Source organism: Vigna umbellata, chromosome 9 (genome assembly GCF_029865625.1).
Source record: "Vigna umbellata cultivar VRB3 chromosome 9, Vumbellata_1.0, whole genome shotgun sequence".
NCBI lineage: Eukaryota > Viridiplantae > Streptophyta > Magnoliopsida > Fabales > Fabaceae > Vigna > Vigna umbellata.
In genome coordinates, this window is record NC_142173.1 from 15,975,517 (window position 1) to 15,987,951 (window position 12,435).

General features: G+C 38.0%; 1 pseudogene; it reads left to right on the forward strand.

The window, feature by feature from the left end:
• The window catches only part of LOC148192688 (uncharacterized), a 37,991-nt pseudogene that overhangs the window by 19,240 nt on the left and 6,316 nt on the right, over positions 1-12,435 (forward strand).

Here is a 12,435-nt window from a genome sequence, read left to right on the forward strand (position 1 = left end):
TCTTCCCAAAGGACTCACGGCCTAGTTTAGTTATGTGGTTTCTTGATTAACTAAGACTTACAAACGAAATATTTGGGTTTAAAATGCAAGACAGAAAATAAACGTGTATGCATGAATTTTGATCAATGGCAAAGACAAAAGATAAACACTTTCAATGGAATATATGAATGAATATGTTGTTGGGGGTCAATTTCATCTCATCCACTCTCATACATTTTAGGAATTCAACATTCAAATCATCATTGTTAATGCCACTCTCTAATGTACCATTCTAGATGGCTTCTCCCTAATCAAATAGTTCATACAATTCCTAGCATTCCTAATGATTAGTTCATGAGTGCAGGAGCTTAAAGGCAACCAATATAATATTGTCAGTATAATATTGGGAGAAATTCCCCGGATCTAGATTTCCCCGTACGTGTCCGTATCAACAAAACCAATAATCATGCATTAGAATGAGTTAAACAATGCAAGCATTGAGCAAAGAGGAAAAACCCTAACTAATGATGAAAGAAAGCATATGTCTTAATTCAAAGATGTACTCAACAAATCCATATATGAGAGCTTCAAGAGATTACATTGATTCCCCAACAAACATACAAGGTTTAGTTCACCATATTCATGGTGAACCTAGATGAATAACAATGAAAGTATGAAAGAATAAACCCAATAAAGGTGAAGAGGTAGCCTGAGCATCCAAGATCCTCCTTCAAAGGGGTGAAAGAGAGAGTGTTTGCCTCGTTTCTGCCAAAGATGCCTAACTATAGGACGTGCAAGCCCTTATATACTAATCTAGAGTTACAAAAGATTACAAAAGTCCAAGCCCAAAAAGTGCCGCTCAGCGCCATTTACCGCTCAGCGGTGGTTACGCGTCTTCTTTCTTCCCCTCAGCGGCCATTTGCCCCTCAGCGGTTCCAACGCCACCTCTTGAGTGCCGCTCAGCGGTAGTTTGCCGCTGAGCGGTGCCTTCGACTTCTCCTTTTTGCACTCTTTCTTGTCTTTTCTAATGTCCTCTCTCTCATTCTTCACTTCTTTCACCAAATTCACCTCAAAACCTGCACAAAAACACTCAAATCAAGCATAAACCTGTCCAGCTCTCTTATTTCTGAAAATATAAACAAAATGCATGATTTCAAGCTAGTTTCTAAGTCTAAAGGTTGCTTTTAGTATCACTTTTAAGCATGAAAATAACAGTTTTTCAACTGTTATCACCTTCCTTGTCCTTAGCCCCATTACATCCATAAAAGACCTTTTGATTTGAACATGCATATGTTTTGAGTGTTGATATTAGAGGTTTGCCAAGTCTGTTGTTGCTTGCTTTCTTGAATGCATCTGTGAGGTCTTGTTACTTTTGATTCATCTCTTGAACTGATTGATTGTTTTCCTTGTATTGAACTTATTGGATGATTGTTTGAGTATCTGCTTTCATTGACTCTGTGTGGGATTCTGCCTATACCTTTTATTGTCCAGATTTTGTGAGAATTGTGCAACTGTGTTCCTGTTTTGGAGTCTTTGTTGTCTGTATGTCGAGTCTGTGGCACCTCCCTGATGTTTGACTAGTTCCCTGATGATACAAGAAGGTCTAACACCATAGGACCCATCCCAAGGGGAATGACCAAAAAGCTCCAAGATGAATATTCTCCTCAAGGTCAAGTACTATTTGCTATCTTTGGATGGAAAATTGGAGAACAAGAAGATATTCCAAATTTGCCAAAACATGGAGAAGGGTAAAAAGGACATTTCTATACAAGAAGGGGTGTACTTATCCTTCCATGGGGCTGCATTAGTAATTGTTTTTCTTCACATAAAACTTGATTTTCACGTGTTTTAGACGCTACACATGTAGCACATGGGTTCAGATCTGCCACGTGAAAGTTGAGTGCTTAGAGCCTTGAGATTAATCTATAAAATCTCATAGGAAAAGCTTGTAAATCACTTTTGGATTGTAGTAAAGAATTTCTGCTGAAATGCATAGTAAATTCCTTCTCCAAGAGTCACTTCTTAGCTTGATTCCCATTGCAACTTTCTTCCACTCTAGGAAGCCTTCTGAGTTGTGAATCACCTCTCCAAGCTAGCCTCCATATCCAACCACCATAAACACCAATCATCCGCTGCATCACATCCAAAGCTCCTCACCAATCTGCTCTTGAAATTCCAAATCTGCACACCTCTGCATCAGATACAGCTCCTGTTACATTGGTTGCAGCCACTGTCCAAGTCTCCTTGCACCTCCAATCTCACGGCTCATCTTCTCCACATCTCCTAGGATGTATCAAGTGGTATTCAGAGCTTAGGTTCTAAGTTAGAACCGTGAGATAAGTCCAGATTTCTTCCATTTCTTTGCTGTCAAAAATTTCCTGGTTGTTCTTGATGTGTTTCTGAAAATTCTGCACTGTTTTTCAGCAATTATTGTTGTGTTTAGGATCTATTCTTAATTTCATTGGCTACTAGCTGTCTTTGCTTGAGTTTTCCTTCATTTTATTCGGCTGTTTTTGCTTGTTTGAGTCTATTTTACCATTTAAGCATCATTTCTGGTGTTGTCTTAGTCATGTTTGGTTAATTTGCTGTTCTGTCATCAAATCTGGTTTTTAACCCAGTTTTTACGGTTCTGAAAGTGTTGGATGTGGCTACACCAATTAAGAGCAATGAACAATCAAGAGATGAGCTCAGGTGTTTAAATTTTTGCCAACCAAACTCAGATCTGCATGGTTTCTGTTCTGTTTTCCAGAAAGTGTACTGCTGTAACAAAAATTCTGCTGTTCATATAAGCCTTGTGCACTGTTCTATTGAACAGCAGTTAAATGATCCATTGTCTGAACCATTTGGAAGATGAAATGAGTTGATTCCAAATAGTTTGTCATGTTCCAAGCATTTGGCCGAGATGCATGTGTCTTCTTGAGAAAATTCTGCTTAATTGTGTGAGGTTAGTATTAGATCATTGCTAACCATCATCAACACTGAATTTCTGCATTTGTGCAACTTTCAAATACCATTTCTAACTCCTCTTTGCTGTTTTCAAATCAGAATTGCTTTTGAATCAAAATTTGACCATGCTAGTTGGTAAATTTAGTTGAAATATGGTACTGCAGTAGTGATTTTCTGTTTTATATAGTTTTGATGTATCCAATTAGTTCCAACAAGTCATAAATCATCATCAAAACATGTTTGAATCATTGGAAAATAACTAGGTGCAGTACTGTTCATTTGGTCTATTTTTTCTGCATTGAAAAAAATTGACTCTGCTGCAATACTGTGCTGGTTTTTCTGTCAAATTCTGCACTGCATTACTTTGTTTGATTCATCATTTTTAGATGCAGTAAAAGCCATGGTCCATTTAAAATATTAAGATAACAATTCAAAAGAGATATTACAAATGTTAAAAGGCACTTAGGACCATTGCATCATCAGTTTCGAAGTTTGAATTGTATAAAAATCTGGTGCAGAAATCTGGTGCAAAAAAAAAAATCTGGTGCAACTCATTCAGGCATTTCATCAAACAGTTTTGTCAATTTTCAATACATAGCCAATTCGTGTGTGATTCTGGTTTCTGGTCTTTTATTGCGTTTTAAATCTGTTCTAGAGCCATTCCTAAGATCATTTTGATGTGCCACCGTGATTGATAGCCATTTAATTGTTTGTTTTTCTGAATTTTGAACACTCTGCACACCAGCTGTTTGACAAAAGTCCTGGTGTTGCTGTCACTTGGATGTGATTTTGTTGGCAATTGTGGTGGTAGTTTCTGTGATTAACTGGCTTGTTGGATAGGTGAACTATAATTCAAATGGCTCAATGCAAGTGGAAGCATCAAAGGAAGTTCAATTGGTGAGGAAAGTGAATGAAGTTGAGCCTTGAAGAAGGACAGGCCGTGACTTGCAGCAGAGTTCCATACTGTAGAAAAATTAATCCCTTTGTTTAAGCACTTTGCAGCTGAGAGAATTGTGTGGAATCCAGTAGATTCAAGTTCTTTGAGAGCAACCAAAGCTGCATACATTGTTTCCCTAGCCTATTCTAACTTTTCCTTTCCAAGTTATCCAAATTTCTTTGTAACTTCCATTGTTTTTCTTTGGTTGTAAGTTCCAAATCCAAGCAAGTGAGGTGCTAGAGTTCACAAGTGCTCTTCCCTCATTTGTAACTAGACTCAAAGAAGTCTCATAACCTAAAATTGAGTAGGCGGTGAGTGTGTCTTAGATCCAAAGTCTAAGCCTCACCTAGGAGACCTCACTTTAATTGCTTTTCCAATTTTCGACTAGATAACATATATCTTGTGCGAATAGGAAGCTCTCTTAGGGGTCCGAATTTAGAGTTTAGGTTGTGTCCTTTGATTTTAAAAGTGATTTTAGTTTAAAGGGTAACTAGTAGTAACCTAAGACATTTCTGGCAAGGCAAGACTTGGTACTTAAGCAGTCTTCATGACTCACCTCTCTTACCTGGGACTTGTCTAAAGTGTGAATCTTGTATATCTTTTACACTAGAAAAACTTTTAGAAACAAAGATGTCTGGTTATTCATATAGGTCTTCTAGAAATTTTAATTTTGATAAGCAACTTAGTTACAAAGACATCAAAAGAGAACATGATAAAGCTAGAAGGAAGTCTTGTTCATCTTATGAATTTGATAGGATTGAAGATGATTTGTATAAACAAGCTAGTGAAAGTATTCCATTCTTTGGTGATGATATTGGTGCATTAACATACCTAGCTTGGGAAAAGGAAATTGATGGCATGCATTCATTCATGGTGAGAAAAAGTAAATCCGAATCCTTCTATTCTAGAGATAGTGAATCTTATATTCTTAGTCTTTACACTTCTAGTTTTAAAAAACATGCAAGAGAGTGGTGGGATGATAGGCAATATCATGTTAAGATAGGTAAAAAATATCCCATTCATGATTGGAATGAATTGAAAGCTTGTATGAAAAGAAAGTTTGTGCCTCGAGAAATTGAAAGAAACTTAGAACTTATGAGAGAGCTTATTAGAAAAGGTGAGTCATTCATTCAAAATTTAAGTGGGTTCTCCCGTAGGGAAAGTGAGTTTCTAGAAAAACTTAGGAGGCTATGGGAAGAGACAAGCAAATATAGAATTGAGAGATTAAAAAGAGAAAAACAAAAGCAAGAAGTAAGAGAGAAAAGAAGAGAGCAAGAGAGAAGAGAAGAGGAAGAAAACAAGAGAAGAGACGAGGAAGAAAGAGAAAGAAGAGAAGAAGAGAAAAGAAGAAAGAAAGAGAGAAAAGAAGCACAAAGAAGAGAAAAAGAAGAAGTTAAAAGAATAGAAATGGAAGAAAAGAAAAAGCAACTAAGGGCAACATCTCCTCCTACCCTAGAAGCTAGATTCTTAAGGGGAGGTTTTCTATCCTTTCACTTTTCTCCATTTATATTTGAAATTTCCAAATTTCACTTTTCTTTAAAAGACTTTGCCACTCCATCCTTAAAAATGTTATCACTTTCAACACATGCAAAGTCACAACTTGGGTTATGGATACCTTTATGGTTACCAATAACTCAAGATACAAATAAAATTTCAAATGAAGAAAGGTTTCTTTGTTATATTAACATTAAAAATTTCAAAATTAGAAAACCTTCTTCTACACATAGTCTTTTATATATATTATTGGGTCAAAGAAAACTAATTAGAGATATGTTTGATGCTTATTGCAGATGGATATTTGACCCAGGAGGAACCCTTGTGAAACACCAAAAATAAGTCTTCAGAAGCACCATCAGATTTGAGGACAAATCCTTCTCAAGAGGGAGGGGATGATACAAGAAGGTCTAACACCATAGGACCCATCCCAAGGGGAATGACCAAAAAGCTCCAAGATGAATATTCTCCTCAAGGTCAAGTACTATTTGCTATCTTTGGATGGAAAATTGGAGAACAAGAAGATATTCCAAATTTGCCAAAACATGGAGAAGGGTAAAAAGGACATTTCTATACAAGAAGGGGTGTACTTATCCTTCCATGGGGCTGCATTAGTAATTGTTTTTCTTCACATAAAACTTGATTTTCACGTGTTTTAGACGCTACACATGTAGCACATGGGTTCAGATCTGCCACGTGAAAGTTGAGTGCTTAGAGCCTTGAGATTAATCTATAAAATCTCATAGGAAAAGCTTGTAAATCACTTTTGGATTGTAGTAAAGAATTTCTGCTGAAATGCATAGTAAATTCCTTCTCCAAGAGTCACTTCTTAGCTTGATTCCCATTGCAACTTTCTTCCACTCTAGGAAGCCTTCTGAGTTGTGAATCACCTCTCCAAGCTAGCCTCCATATCCAACCACCATAAACACCAATCATCCGCTGCATCACATCCAAAGCTCCTCACCAATCTGCTCTTGAAATTCCAAATCTGCACACCTCTGCATCAGATACAGCTCCTGTTACATTGGTTGCAGCCACTGTCCAAGTCTCCTTGCACCTCCAATCTCACGGCTCATCTTCTCCACATCTCCTAGGATGTATCACCTGGTTTTCGTCTTGGTTTTGCCCAGGAGTGCAAAAGACTAAGTGTGGTCTATTTTGATGAGTCGTTATTTCTTGAATTATATTTAGTTTATTGCACTTAAATAAACCAGGGAATTGTGTTTAATTGTCTGTTATTTCCCCGTTGTCTGAATTCTGTTTAATTTGGTCGAAAATTCGTAATTGTACTAATTTGGGTTTTCTGAGTTGATTAAGTGCATTTCTGGTTGCAGGGAAGTTGTGGAAACATCATCTGGAACATTGGGATATGGCGTGACACACTCAAAAGCTCAATGTTTAGTCATTTAGATTCTAATTTCATTTTCTAGAAGCCTTTAACTAGAATTAGGTGTTTTGGGCCCTTTTAGGGGCAATTTTGTAAAAAAAAACCATTTGTAGGACATGTGCCTTTTAGGTTAGGGTTTTTATTTTATTGTGTGGACCCCACTCTTATTAAAAAGGATAGCACACAGCCTAGGTCAGCCGCCACACTCTCATACGTTTTTTTTTTCTTTTCTCGGGCGGTGGAAACACTTTCTTTTTTTGATGGGGAACGAATGAATGAAGGGGCTGTAACGTGAAATGGGTCCAGCCGCCACCTTTGGGGGGCTTTTGTTTTGAATGTTTGGAAATTTTCATCAACGGGAGCTCACGGACACTATCAGGTGTTACGATTTGGGAGAGAATTTTAGGAGACACATGCGCTGATTAATGATGCCTGGAATGAATGAATTTTTTATTCACGGGCAGCAGTAGGGTCATGTCTAGCTTGGGTGCAAGGGAATTTCCTTTAATTGCAAAGAGCAGCACACACTGATTTCATTTTGTGGTGCACGGGAATTGAGCTCGAAGAAGTGAAGCACGTTGGAGGAGAGTGTCACGGCTTGGCATGGAGAAAGTGGTGTGTTGTCACGGTTGGAAGGAAAAGGTGCACGCGGCTTTCGGTTTTAAATTCTTTCTTTCTTCAGAATAAGATGGAGAATTTCTTTAATAGCATGGTAGTACACGTTGCTTGATTATTGAGGGAGTGAATATGTGACATCCAGCGTTGGAGAAAGCGTTTTCAATTAAGAACACACACGCTCATTTGCATTTTTCTTTTAGAAAAGCATTTTCTTTGATTTGTCTTTTATTTTGCTTTAGCTCTAAAAAGGAAGAAGTGGAAGAAGTGGAAGAAGAAGAATAAATGGAAGAGGTGGAAGAAGTGGAAGAGGCGGACGAAGTGGAAGAGGTGGACGAAATGGACGAAGTTGACAAAGTGGACGAAGTGGGCGATGTGCACAAACTGGACAAAGGTGACGAAGTGGACAAAGTGGAAGAAGAGGACGAAGTTGACGAAATGGGCGAAGAAGAAGAATAAGAAGAAGATGAAGAAGAGCAAGAAGAAGATAAAGAAGAAGACGAAGAAGAAGAAGAAGAAGAAGAAGACGAAGAAGATAAAGAAGAAGAAGAAGAAGAAAAAGAAGAAGACGAAGAAGAAGAAGAAGAAGAAGAAGACGAAGAAGTGGACGAAGTTGACAAAGGTGACGAAGAGGGTGAAGTGGACGAAATGGACGAAGTGGAGGAAGGGGAGGAAATGGACGAAGAGGATGAAGTGGACGAAGTAGAAGAAGTGGACGAATAAGAAGAAGAAGTGGAAGAAATGGAAGAAGTGGAAGAAGAAGAAGAAAAAGAAGAAGAGGATGAAGAAGAAGAAGAAGAAGAAGAAGAAGAAGTGGAAGAAATGGAAGATGTGGAAGAAGTAGACGAAGTGGACAAAGTGGACGAAGGTGACGAAGTGGAAGAAGTGGACGAAGTGGAGGAAGTGGACGAAGTGGAAGAAGTGGACGAAGAATAAGAATTAGTGGAATAAATGGAAGAAGTGGAAGAACGAGAAGAAAAAGAAGAAGTGGACGAAGAAGAAGAAGAAGTGGAAGAAGTCGAAGAAGTGGAAGAAGTAGACGAAGTTGACGAAGTGGACGAAGTGGACAAAGTGGACGTAGAAGAAGAAGAAGAACTGGAAGAAGTGGAAGAAGTGGACGATGTAGAAATAGAAGAAGAAGAAGATGAAGAAGAAGAAGAAGAAGATGATGATGATGATAAAGAAGAAGAAGATGATGATGATGAAGAAGAAGAAGAAGAAGAAGAGGTGGTGGAAGTGGAAGTAGTGAAAGAAGTGGAAGAAGTGGAAGAATTGGACTAAATGGACGAAGTGGAAGAAGTGGACGAAATGGACGAAGTTGACAAAGTGGGCGATGTGCACTAACTGGACGAAGGTGACGAAGTGGACGAAGTGGAAGAAGAGGACGAAGTTGACGAAGTGGACGAAGAAGAAGAATAAGAAGAAGATGAAGAAGAGAAAGAAGAAGAAGAAGAAGAAGAAGAAGAAGAAGAAGAAGAAGAAGAAGAAGAAGAAGAAGAAGAAGAAGAAGAAGAAGAAAAAGAAGAAGTGGACAAAGTGGAAGTGGACGAAGTGGATGAAGTGGAGGAATCTGACGAAGATGGGGAAGTGGACGAAGTTGAGGAAGTGGACAAAGTTGACAAAGGTGACGAAGTGGAGAAGGGGAGGAAATGGACGAAGTGGATGAAGTGGACTGATAACAGTTGAAAAACTGTTATTTTCATGCTTAAAATTGATACAAAAAGCAACCTTTACACTTAGAAACTAGCTTGAAATCATGCTTTTATCCATATTTTCATAAATAAGAGAGTTGGACAGGTTTATGCTTGATTTCAGTGTTTTTGTGCAGGTTTTAAGGTGAATTTAGTGAAAGAAGTGAAGAAGGAGAGAGATGAAATCAGAAAAGATATCAAAAAGTGCAAAAGGAGAAGCCGAAGTCACCGCTCAGCGGTAGTTTACCGCTGAGCGGCACTCAGTAAGTCACGGGAGGTCCGCTGAGGGGCAAAATGGCCGCTGAGCGGTACTTTACCGCTGAGCGGTACACCTATGGGCTTGGGCCTAGATTTTCTGTAATTTTAGAATAGTATATAAGCTTTAGGACGTCCTAGGGTTTGTATCTTTGGCAGAAACGAAGCAAACACTCTCTCTTCCACCCCTTTGAAGGAGGATCTTGGATGCTCAGGCTACCTCTTCACCTTTCTAGGGTTTTATCCTTCATTCTTTCATTATTGTTCATCTAGGTTCACCATGAATATGGTGAACTAAACCTTGTATGTTTGTTGGGGAATCAATGTAATCTTTTGAAGCTCTCATATATGGAATTTATGCTTGCATCTTAATCTAAGATTTATGCTTTCTTTCATCATTAGTTAGGGTTTTTCCTCTTTGCTTAATGCTTGCTTTGTTTAACTCATTCAATGCATGATTATTTATTTTGTCGATACGGGAACGTACGGGGAAGTCTAGATCCGGGGAATCTCTCCCAATATTATATTGGTTGTCGTTAAGCTCTTGCACTTGATGAACTAATTATTAGGAATGCTAGAAATTGTATGAACTCGTAAATAGGGAGAAGCCTTCTTGAAAGGTACTTTAGAGAGTGGCATTAACAATGATGATTTGAATGTTGAATTCCTAAAATATATGAGAGTGGATAAGATGAAATTGATAAACCCCAACAACATACTCATCCATATATTCCATTGAAAGTGTTTGTATTTTGGTTTAGCCATTGATCAACCTCATGCATACATGTTTATTTTCTGTTTTGCATATTAAACTTCACTTATTTCGTTCTTAAGTCTTAGCTAATCAACGAATCGCATAACTAAACTAGGCCGTGAGTCCTTTGGGAGAACGATACCTGGGAGGCAACCCAGTTGATTGATTGTTTTTGTTTGTTTCATTGTAGTAGTAATAGGGTTGTGCATAAGTAATATGAGCATTGAATTGCAGGGAACCAGTGAGGGGCATGTTTAGGAGGCACGTAGGTTAAGAAAAGAAGGAGAAGAGCACTTCACAAAAGTGCCGCTGAGCGGTACTCTCGCAAAATGGCCTTTAGTTCCCCTTAGCGGGACCCGAGCCCATTAGGGTATTTTTATACCCTAAGCTGCGCATATGCTCCTACTTTCAGGCTCTTCTCTGCACAAACAGAATGGGCTTTTGTTTGGTTTAGTGTTCTGAACTTATTTACTTTTGTTTTAGACTAGGGTTTGATGTACTTAATTGGAAACTTTGTCTGTTATGATGGTTTGCTTATTGACTGTGATTGTGTGATAAGTAATGCTTGATGATACTTTGAGATTGATTGATGTTGAGATGTGCACATAAAATGCTTATACAGGTGATTCAGAAGCTTTGTAAACAAATGTGAATGAGCTTATATGTGAGGTTTTGAGCTCCAGAGTTTTTATTGATTGAATGCTATTACTTTGAAAGCATGAATGATTTTGCCCAGGTTTTCTGTGATTGAGTCAATTGCTTGTTTTGCATCATATGATCAAGGCCGTTTATTGGAACCCTTTTTATTGGTCAAATTCATAAAGTTAACCCACTAAAAGAGAACACTTTGTGTTCTATCCTTTGAACCCTTAGCCTTGAACATAAATTGAAAACCCTTGTTGAAAAGCTTTACCTTGAGTTAAGTAGAAAATCTTGTGTGGTATTGATAATTGTTCAAGTTTGGGGTTGTTGGGAAAGCATGAAAAAGGAAAAGCATTGAGCTAAGAGCTAAAAATTAAGAATATGCAAAGAAAAAGAAAAAGAGAAAGAAAAGAAAAGAAGAAGCAAAGCTCAATGCAAAAGAAAGTTGGGAAAAATAAGAATAATTGTGTTGGTATGATTCTCTTAACTCAAGGATTTTGTGATCCAGAAAAACCAATTTTCTTGTTAGCCCAGCCACGTTATAAGCCATTGAAAAGTCCTTGTGATGATGCATGCTTGTGAATGTTTTTGATTGTGGTTAAATGAAAGGCAAAGTTGATTCATGTGACATTGTGATAGTGGAGTGAATGAGTGATTACCTCTTATACACTTGTATGTTGAGTGAAACACTTCACCTGGTGAGGAAATATTCCATGAACACATGAACATCCATGCTTAATTGATTGATCATTCATGAAAAATAGCATTTGTTGGAATTTAAATGACTCTGTGAACACTAAAGCATGTGCACATCTTGATTGAAATCTTGGTCATAAGTTTGATTGAAGTCTTTACTTATCTTGAAAAGAAGATTTTTGAATGACTGAACCATCATATGAATTGGTTGAAGATTGAGTTACATCTTGTTTGCTTGAGGACAAGCAAAGTTCAAAGTTTGGGGTTGTGATAACAGTTGAAAAACTGTTATTTTCATGCTTAAAATTGATACTAAAAGCAACCTTTAACACTTAGAAACTAGCTTGGAATCATGCTTTTATTCATATTTTCATAAATAATGAGCTGGACAGGTTTATGCTTGATTTCAGTGTTTTTGTGCGGGTTTTAAGGTGAATTTGGTGAAAGAAGTGAACGAGAGAGATGGAATCAGAAAAGACATCAAAAAGTGCAAAAGGAGAAGCCGCAACTGCTGCTCAGCGACAGTTTACCGCTGAGCGGCACTCAGGAGTTGATGGGAGATCCGCTGAGGGGCAAAATGGCCGCTGAGGGGAAGAAACCAACTCACGCACTTACCGCTGAGCGGCACTTTACCGTTGAGCGGCACACTTATGGGCTTGGGCCTAAATTTTCTGTAATTTTAGAATAGTATATAAGCTTTAGGACGTCCTAGGGTTTGTATCTTTGGCAAAAACGAGGCAAACACTATCTCTTCCACCCCTTTGAAGGAGGATCTTGGATGCTCAGGCTACCTCTTCACCTTTCTAGGGTTTTATCTTTCATTCTTTCATTATTGTTCATCTAGTTTCACCATGAATATGGTGAACTAAACCTTGTATTGTTGTTGGGGAATCAATGTAGTCTTGTGAAACTCTCATATATGGAATTTGTGCTTATATCTTATATTTAAGACTTATGCTTTCTTTCATCATTAGTTAGGGTTTTTCCTCTTTGCTCAATGCTTGCTTTGTTTAACTCATTCAATGCATGATTATTGGTT